Source organism: Lathyrus oleraceus, chromosome 4 (genome assembly GCF_024323335.1).
Source record: "Lathyrus oleraceus cultivar Zhongwan6 chromosome 4, CAAS_Psat_ZW6_1.0, whole genome shotgun sequence".
NCBI classification, from domain to species: Eukaryota; Viridiplantae; Streptophyta; class Magnoliopsida; order Fabales; family Fabaceae; genus Lathyrus; species Lathyrus oleraceus.
The window spans coordinates 449,256,633-449,267,204 of record NC_066582.1 but is presented as its reverse complement, the minus strand read 5'-3'; the positions used below and the strand labels follow the sequence as shown (position 1 = coordinate 449,267,204).

General features: G+C 39.5%; 1 non-coding gene across 1 annotated transcript; it reads left to right on the top strand.

Moving 5' to 3' along the window:
• The first annotated feature begins 9,707 nt into the window (after window positions 1-9,707).
• On the top strand, window positions 9,708-9,814 carry LOC127077508 (small nucleolar RNA R71). Its single transcript, XR_007787307.1, has one exon. It is a non-coding gene; the product is annotated as a small nucleolar RNA R71 (small nucleolar RNA).
• The last annotated feature ends 758 nt before the right edge of the window (window positions 9,815-10,572 follow it).

Sequence of the window (10,572 nt, the reverse complement as noted above, 5' to 3'; positions counted from 1 at the left end):
CGTATCATGTAAGGCAGTACGCGTATGGGCAGCAGGTTCACCAAGAATTGAATTTTTTTTCTTCCGTTTTCTTGCTCTGGCTCAACTTCGCATCTGACGTTTGATTCCCTGAGCTTCCAACTTAGTTTATGACCTGCTAACATACCCAAAAGTGTAAAATATCCTCAAGAAACTCATAAGTAACAACACACTCCATATTATAGAATTGAGCTTATATCTAACTGAAAATGCTTAAGTTTACGCAGTTTACCTGACTTATTTACGGTTAAATAGTGAAATACCTAGCATAAATGGTGACTGATCACAACCCCAAACTTAGCTTGTTGCTTGTCCTCAAGTAACATTCTATCACCATCAAAGATCATGTCACCCCAAACTTACTGTAAAACAGTTCTTGCCACAATATTGATGAAATCTTTCGCACTGGACCTCTTGATGTTTTCTCAGGTTTTCTGATTTTTCCACATAACCAACGAGCCAGAAACTCTTTCTCTCAGAGATATCACTTTACCTGTCAGCTCATATCACACTCTCACCATGTCTCACTGGGTTAAAATGTTACCATGCTCAAATTGCAGTATGCAATATCAAATCAGAAGTTTGAATAAATTCTCTCATCCTATCAACATGTACAATCACACACACTTTTTGAGGTCTTTTGGGTTGTAACGGGGCTTTGGTTTAGGTAGGGTATGAAATTGGAACAAAGGTTTTTGGTTCAGAGTACATGAAATCATTCTCTCACTACGTTTCTTTCCTATTCTTCCTGTTGGGTTTGTATTCCTCTTTTCCTTTTATCTATAGTGAATGTAGCATTTTTCAAAAGCTGTTCTTTTATTGTTTTTCGCTTTTCTCTTTTCTTTTTTTTTTCTTTTTTTTTACATTCACTTACTGCAAAGCTACCCCAAACTTAAAGGTTGTTATTCCAACAGCAACCCCAAACTTAGATAGAAACGTAGAGATGAAATTAATCCTCACATACTCTGAACAGGGTAGGATAGTTACAAGGTCATGGATTGAGAAGAACGGGTATATCAGAAACAAATGAATAACAGGATCAACAGGGTTAAACAATGGATAATAATAATAGATGGGATGGCTAGAAAGGCTCTAGGTGATAAACAAAAACATGCCTTAGTGTGTGTATTCGTACAGCTAATAATAAAAAGAACATACGCAAACCATGATTGATAAAGACATACCCGATATCTCTCATATGATGATAAGTGTTTGACTTTTTCTGATCTCACCATGACGGGTTAAGCTGACTTGTTCTATCATACCTCTGAGTTCAAAGCTCATGTGCTCTTGGTTCTGATGTTAATCTTAACCAGTGCGTCCAATCATAAACAACAGCATCTACAGTCAAGGGGACTGAATGAGAGGACAACCAAGTATTTGGTGTAAGTGATCAAGATAACCACTAGTCAGGCATATTCACATATCTAACGAAATAAACAGGAAAATGTATGTAAACAAAATCAAATTCATTAGATTAAGACAACCCATAATAGGTGATTACATCAAAGCAAAAGAAAATAAAAACTGAATAAACCAAAAAGAAAAATACACAAAGAAAAACCAAAAGTACAAAAACATAACATAATCAAAGTCAATCTCTCAGTCCACCGTCCTGCATATGAGTATCAAAGTCAATCTCCTCTGTCGGACCCAACTGAGTGTGCCCCCGTGCGAAGGCAGAGATAGGCGTCAACGTCTTCGTGTGGCCTGAAGGAGTATGTTGTTGCTGAGGTGGTGTCTGGTGCGGAATATTCTGATCTCTTCTGGTGATTGAGACATTGTACGGACCTGTAAACTGAGTGAAAGAGAAGAAACAGAGAGAAATCACAGCAATATGCAAAAAAAACACGTAACGAGAGCAATGCGAAAATGAAGTCCGTACGGAAAAAAATTATATAAACAGACCCATTTAATGATACGCGTATGATACGCAGCCAATACGCGTATCTGGCTCCCATACGCGTACCATACGCGTATTTAGCTCTCTTACGCGCATCATACGCTGCTTAAACCAGTGAAAAGTGTGATTAGCGTAACAGATCACGTATCAGAGCCTGATACGCGTATTACAAGGTCCCTTACACGTATCGTACGCATTTCACCAGAGGAGCGCTTTTTTGCAATCCAATACACGTATCATGAAGTCCATACGCGTATTGGCATTTTTTTTTTTTATTTATTTTTATTTTTTTGAAAAATCATTAACTCGACAAAATTAAAATAACAAAACAATTCAAACCTCCCTTGGGTTGCCTCCCAAGCAGCGCTTCGTTTAACGTCGCATGGCTCGACGGGACACCTCATACTCAGATGAGTTTAACAGTTTCAATTGGTCCCCCTTCACCGGGATTATATGGTTTCAACCTCTGACCATTAACTTTGAAGGTGTCGCCATTCTTCTCATTTTTAAGCTCTATTGCTCCATGAGGAAGTACTTTGTTAATGACGAACGGTCCGGACCATCTTGACCTCAATTTCCCTTGGAACAGCTTCAACCTGGAATTAAACAACAGTACGAGTTGTCCCTCCCGAAATTCCCTCTTTTGGATCTTTTGATCATGCCATTTTTTTGTTTGTTCCTTGTAAATTTTGGCATTTTCATAAGCTTGATTCCTGAACTCTTCCAACTCATGAAGTTGAAGAATTCGGGACTCACCAGCTTTGAAAAGATCATAGTTAAGGAATTTGGAGGCCCAAAAGGCTCTGTGCTCGAGTTCGAGTGGTAAATGACAAGCCTTACCGTAAACTAGTTGATAGGGGGACATACCTATAGGTGTTTTAAATGCAGTCCTGTATGCCCACAATGCATCATCCAGCTTTACTGACCAATCTTTCCGAGAAGTACTTACCGTCTTTTCTAAGATCTGCTTTATTTGGCGGTTAGACACTTCAACTTGCCCACTCGTCTGGGGGTGATACGGTGTGGCTATCTTATGTTTGACATTATACTTTTTCAACAAATTCTCCATGAGTTTATTTATAAAATGCGTACCTTGGTCATTAATTAAAGCCCGTGGTACCCCAAACCTGGAGAAAATGTTATGCCTCAAGAACTTCACCACCACTTTAGCATCATTTGTTGGTAATGCCACAGCCTCTACCCACTTTGATACATAATCGACCGCAACCAATATGTAATTCTTACCAGATGATGGTGGAAACGGTCCCATAAAATCAATACCCCAAACATCAAACAGCTCCACTTCTAGCATGGAGTTTTGCGGCATCTGATTCCGCTTTGTAATGTTACCTATTCGTTGGCACCTATCACATTCTCGGACTATAGAATTTGCATCCTTGAATAGCGTCGGTCAATACAAACCCGATTGGAGGATTTTTGCTGCAGTTCTATCTCCACTGAAGTGTCCACCATACTCCGAATTATGACAAGCTTTCAGAATGTCGGCTTGCTCTCTTTCTGGAACACATCTTCTGATCAAACCATCCACTCCCTTTTTATAGAGGAATGGATCATCCCATAGGTATAACCTGCAATCATAAAGAAACTTTTTCTTTTGGTGAGAATTAAAGGCATCAGGTATAACCCCACCTACCACATAGTTAGCATAGTCAGCAAACCATGGTATATCCTGAACAACAAGTATTTTCTCATCAGCGAATGTGTCCTGAATAGGATGTTCCTCCTCAGTTTCTTTGATTGGGGACATGCGAGATAAGTGGTCCGCGACCGTGTTCTCGCACCCCTTTTTGTCTTTGATTTCCAAATCAAACTCCTGAAGGAGGAGGATCCATCTCAAGAGTCTTGGCTTTGATTCCTGCTTAGCAAACAAATACTTTAAAGCAGCATGATCAGTATACACAATGACTTTTGAACCAAGCAAATATGATCTAAATTTGTCAAAAGCATAAACCAAGGCCAACAACTCCTTTTCGGTAGTTGCATAATTCATTTGGGCCGGGTTAAGGACATGACTAGCATAATAAATCACATGCAATAATTTGTCCTTTCTCTGTCCTAGGACAGCCCCCACAGCAAGGTCACTTGCATCACACATTATTTCGAAAGGCAAGGACCAATTGGGGGCGATTACAACAGGTGCACTGATCAACTTACTCTTTAAAGTCTCGAAAGCTACCATGCAGTTTTTATCAAAATTAAATTGCTTGTCCTTGAATAGCAAATCAGTCAATGGTTTGGCAACTTTTGAGAAGTCTCTGATAAACCTGCGATAAAAACCTGCATGACCCAAAAAACTTCTTATCCCTTTTTCATTCACCGGAGGTGGGAGGTTAGTTATCACCTCCACTTTGGCTTTGTCCACTTCAATTCCTTTGTGGGAAATTTTGTGTCCTAGCACAATTCCTTCCTGCACCATGAAATGACATTTCTCCCAATTGAGAATAAGGTTAGTTTCCTGACATCTTTTCAAAACAAGAGACAAGTTAGCTAAACAATTATCAAAAGAAGAACTAAACACAGAGAAATCATCCATAAACACCTCCATATACTTTTCAAGCATGTCGGAGAATATAGACGTCATACACCTCTGAAAAGTAGCTGGGGCATTGCATAACCCAAATGACATCCGTCTGTAAGCGAAAATACCATAAGGACATGTAAATGCAGTTTTCTCCTGATCTTCCGGGGCTACAGCAATTTGATTGTATCCCGAATATCCATCCAGAAAACAATAATACTCATGACTTGCAAGTCTTTCTAACATTTGATCAATAAAAGGGAGAGGAAAATGATCCTTCCTTGTTGCAGTGTTTAGTCTTCTGTAATCGATGCATACTCGCCACCCTGTCACTGTGCGAGTTGGGATCAGTTCATTCTTTTCATTTAAAACTACTGTGGTTCCTCCTTTCTTTGGTACCACATGCACAGGACTTACCCACGAGCTGTCAGAAATGGGGTAAATCATTCCCGAATCTAACTACTTTACAACCTCTTTCCTTACCACTTCTTTCATCGCTGGGTTTAACCTCCTTTGTGGTTGTACTACTGGTTTCTGATTATCCTCCATCAGTATCTTATGCATGCATACTGTGGGGCTAATCCCTTTTAAATCCTCAATAGTCCAACCAATAGCACTTTTATGTTTCTTCAGCACCTGTATCAACTTTTCTTCATCTATGACATTTAGCTCAGAACTGATAATAGCAGGACAATTTGTTCCAGATTCTAGAAAGACATATTTAAGGTTTACAGGTAATTGTTTTAATTCAACATTTATACCTGGTTTACTTGCCTTTTCATCTTCTAATTCTGGTGAAGCTCTCAGATCCTCCCACCTGCGTGGTTTGGATTTCATCCAAAGAGGTTGTGTATCCAGCATAGCAAGCACTTCTTTTTCTTTTTCATCATCATTCTCCTCAATCTCTCTGACCGACAGACTAAGAACTCTTTCCAACGGTAATTCAGGAAACTTTCTTTGAATTGTGCTAGTTACAATTTGATCAATTACTTCCACGGAGTGGTTTGTACACATATCCTTTTTATGTTTCATAGTATCTCGGACATCAATTCTGAGCTCTTCGTCATATACCTTTAGGGTCATGGTACCTCCCTCCATGTCTATCATGCATCTACCTGTTTCTAAGAAAGGTCTGCCCAGAATCAGAGGTATCTCTTCATCTTCTGGCATTTCCAAAATTACAAAATCAATAGGAAAAACAAATTTATCAACTTTGACCAGAACATCCTCAACTATCCCAAAGGGTCTCTTCACAGAGTGGTCAGCAAATTGAAGTGTCATTCTGGTATCTTGAACATTTCCAATTCCTAGCTTCCTGTAAATAGACAAAGGCATAAGGCTATAACTAGCCCCCAAATCAATCAGCGCCCTTTTAAAGGACCTATCTCCAATGGTACACGGGATGGTCACAGAACCTCTATCTGGCTTCATCACTGGAATCTTCATACCCTGCAAAACAGCACTACAAGTTTCAGTTAGTATAACTGGGTCAGTGTCAGTGGTGCGCTTCTTGGAGATGATGTCTTTCATGAACTTCGCATAGATAGGCATCTGCTCGAGTGCCTCAGAGAATGGAATATTGATTTCTAATTTCTTGAACAACTCCATGAATTTCTGAAAAAATTTCTCATCTTGCTTCTTCTTTTTGTTTCTTTGTGGGAATGGAAGCTTAATGATGGGTTTTGGTTCAGGGAGCTTTTCTTGCACCACCGGCGGTATTACAATTTCTTCCTCAGGTGGTGTCTTGTTTTCTAAGATTTCCAGGTCCACTTCAAGCAATCGATCTTCTTCTTCATCCTTCTTCTTAAGATCTTCAACAGATTTTCCGCTTCTTGTTGTTACCGCACTCACATTATTGTGCTCCCTCGGATTTGTCACTGTTGCACTAGGTAATGCGCCCGGTGCTTGAAAATTTGTTATTTGTTGTGCTATCTGACCCATTTGAATCTCCAGATTTTTAATGGATGCATTGGTGCTCTTCTGATTATTCCTGGTTTCTTCCTGAAATTGCCTACTCTTAGTCGCCATCTTCTCTATAGCAATCTCCCAATCCGCTTTCTTTGGTACTTATTGCTGATAAGGTTGCTGTTGCGACTGATATTGTGGTTGGTAAGGTGGTTGTTGTTGTGGAGTTCCTTGCTTCTGAATATTACCTTGCTGATCTTTCCAAGAGAAATTAGGACGATTTTTCCACCCCGGATTATACGTATTTGAGTAGGGATTATTCTGCCTCAGGTAATTTATAGCTTGCACTTGTTCTGTGGTTGCAACACAATGCATGGCAAAGTGTGGTCCACTACAAATCTCATAAATCATAGTCTGAACCGGTTGAACTTGAGCAACAGTCTGGGTACCTAAATTCATCGCTTTCAGTCTTCTTTCAACCTCAGTTGAAATCTGGTCTTCCATTTTCACTACCTGATTTGCTAATTTCAAGTCAATTTTTCCCTCAGGCTGACTCACAGTACGGTCATATAATTCCAAATGCTCATTCGCTGCAATAGCTTCGATGATCTTTTTGATACTGGTTGCTGTTGAAAAATTAGACGAGCCACCAGCAGTTGTATCAATGAGTTGCTTCGTTCTCATCTTCAGCCCGTTTACAAAATTCTGCATTTGTTCATTTGCATCCAGATTATGTGTAGGACACGCAACTAAACATCTCTTGAATCTTTTGTATGCATCTCCAAGTGTCTCTCCGTCTTTCTGTTTAAAATTCACAATGTCATACCTCTTACGGATATACACAGAAGCAGGAAAATACTCGTTCAAGAATGCTGTTTCCATTTGTTGCCAAGTAGTAATGCTTCTTGCGGGTAGGGAATAGAACCATTCCTCAGCATCCTCAGATAACGTGAATGGGAACATGACCAATCTCTTTGCCTCTTCAGAATGCCCATCAATTTTTAATGATGTAGTCATAGTCAGAAACCTCTGCAGATGCTTGTTTGCATCCTCATTGATCTTTCCTGAAAAAGGTTTGCTTTCTAACTGACGGATAGTTGAGGGATGTAACTGGAAGTGAGCAACATTAACAGGTTGGTTAACAATGGTCAACCGCACTGCTGGATTATTCTGTCTGCCATAGTCACCTAAAAGTCTTTCTGCTGGAGGCGGGTCTGCAGCCATGTCAACAGTGTCTGGAAGGGAATCTGTGTCTGACTCAGATTTTTCGGAGTGAACAGAGACTGGTTCTGGATGTGAATCTGTGTCTGACTCAGATTTTTTGGAGTGAACAGAGACTGGTTCTTCGGTGTCAGAGTTTGCCAGTTTTTTTCTTCTAGCTTCTCTGCGCTTTGCGTGCAATGTTCTCTCTGGTTCTGCGTCAAAATGAAAATTAGCTGAGGCCTTACCTCGCATACACAGATTAGACAGAAATTAGTTATAATAACAATAAAAATAAAATTAAACTGTAAATAAAATTTTGGATGCAGAGCAACAAAATTCTAATTGAAAATAAATTAATAAACTCTATTATCTTTGGCAGTCCCCGGCAACGGCGCCAAAAACTTGATGGGAAAATAGCAAGTGTACTATTTTTCTCACTGTAGTAATAAAAGGGAAATTCCCCGTTTGTCGATCTCAAGGACTGCTTGACGATACAGAGTTTATCGATTGTTTCAATTAGACAAAAAGCTTTGGTTTTTGTGATATGAGTAATAATACTAGCAATTGCAAATAAATAAAACAAATAAAATGGTTGAACGAGAGATAAACTAGAGTAGATTGCTAGGGTACGGTGAATGAAACTTCCTGTGACATATATAATTTATGAAGGCTTTGACAATGATCTCGTCCGATTGATTCCGGTCCTCAAGGGTATCTATTCCTAATTCCTTAGTGAAAAGACATTTGATTATGTAACCTAATTACTATGTCCATAAATAATTAAGTTCATACTCAAGCATTCGAATATCAAGAATATCCGATCAGATAGAATATCCCTAGTCCTAGGTGATCTTTACTATCCAAAGTTCTTATACAAATCAATGAATAATTGCTGTCCAGCTTAAACTATTCATATTAATCATCATTCGTAGGTCTGACGAATAAAGCATAAAGAACGGTAATAAGAACAAATCAATTGAGAAAAAAAATAGTCAATGCATTCACAAACATAAAATCTGTCACATTCAGAATCAGGGTCACCCCCCTAGCAATGGGGGGTTTAGCTACTCATAACAGGAATAAAAACAAAGATAGAAATTATTGTCATTATAGAATTTCTTGAGAAATCAATCTTCAATAGTCGAAAAACTCTTGAACATATGAATCCTCCGATAATCCTTGAGTCTCCAGCTCTCAAAACGCGTCTCTTTTTTCTCCAAAATTGTCCAACCCCCGCAAAATCGTGTTCTCCCCTGTAAATAGCTATGCAACTGGGCTTTTCCTGATTTTGGGCTTCATACGCGTATTGAGCTGTTTCATACGCGTATTGAGCTGTTACATACGCGTATTGCACGTAAGACAGCATCTGATACGCGTATTGCTAACTCCCATACGCGTACCACCAGAAGCTTGTCTTTTTTCTAGATTTTCCATCCCTCTGGTCATACGCGTATGCTACACGTACTGGGAAGGTCCATACGCGTATCATGTAAGGCAGTACGCGTATGGACAGCAGGTTCACCAAGAATTGAATTTTTTTTCTTCCGTTTTCTTGCTCTGGCTCAACTTCGCATCTGACGTTTGATTCCCTGAGCTTCCAACTTAGTTTATGACCTGCTAACATACCCAAAAGTGTAAAATATCCTCAAGAAACTCATAAGTAACAACACACTCCATATTATAGAATTGAGCTTATATCTAACCGAAAATGCTTAAGTTTACGCAATTTACCTGACTTATTTACGGTTAAATAGTGAAATACCTAGCATAAATGGTGACTGATCAGTTACATTCCGCCAATTTGTGTCCTTTAGATCCACAAAGTTCACACTCTTTGTGGACTACCACTGCGGTGTTAGTGTTTGTAGAAATACGTTCGACCTTAAGGGTTAAAGTGTCCATTTTCGCCTGCATCATGTCCATAGAGCTTATCTCATGTATTCCACCTTGGGCTCCTTTTTCTCTATTGATGCTCGTTCAGTTCCCCATTGGTAATGGTTTTGGGCCATATCCTCAATTAGGTCACAAGCTTCAGGGTAAGGTTTGTTCATCAGTGTGCCACCAGAGGCAGCGTCGATGCTCATCTTTGTGTTATAATGAAGTCCATTGTAGAAGGTATGAATGATCAGCCTTTGTTCTAGGCCATGGTGTGGACAGACTCTTAACAACTCTTTATATCTCTCCCAAGCTTCAAAAAGCGATTCTCCTTGGTTTTGAGTAAATCTAGTTATTTGGTTTCGAAGAACAACAGTCTTATTGGGGGGAAATATCTAGCAAGGAATACTCTCCTAAGGTCTTCCCAAGTAGTTATTGAATTAGCTGGAAGTGAATCTAACCATGAACGTGCTCTATCCCTGAGGGAGAAAGGAAATAATCTTAAACGAATGGCATCAGGTGAAGCACCGTTGGATTTAAAGGTGTCGGCCAGTTGGATAAAGGCTTTTAAATGTTGATTTGGGTTCTCAGTAGCGAGACCCACGAATTGGTTCTGTTGCACTAATTCCAGTAAAGATGGTTTTAGTTCGAAATTGTTGGCAGGAATTAGGGGGTTTATTATACTAGAACTAGGTTCCTCGTCAGATGGTTGGGCAAATTCCTTAAGAGGTCTCCGGTCGCGATTCTCGGCCATAGCTTTCTTAATTCGGATGAGTAAGAGGCGTGTACGAGTGTAACGTTCGGGTTCCGCTAATAGATCTACTAAATTCCCGGTACTATGGGTTCTTCGCATTTACCGACTAATAATGCCTTAGTTTAGACGGTGTAACAACAGGGTACGAAATTTGACGAAGTTGGTCCCCGGCAACGGCGCCAAAAAATTGATCGCTCTATTCGCAAGTGCACGAATCGCGTCAGAGTAATATAAAAGAATATCGATCCCACAGAGACCAAATCGTCAATCTATCGATTACTATCATTACGATGTTTATCTAAGACGGTATAAAAGAGATATTGATGTCGAAAAATAACAGTAAATAAAGAAAATAATAAATACAGTGCGGATAAA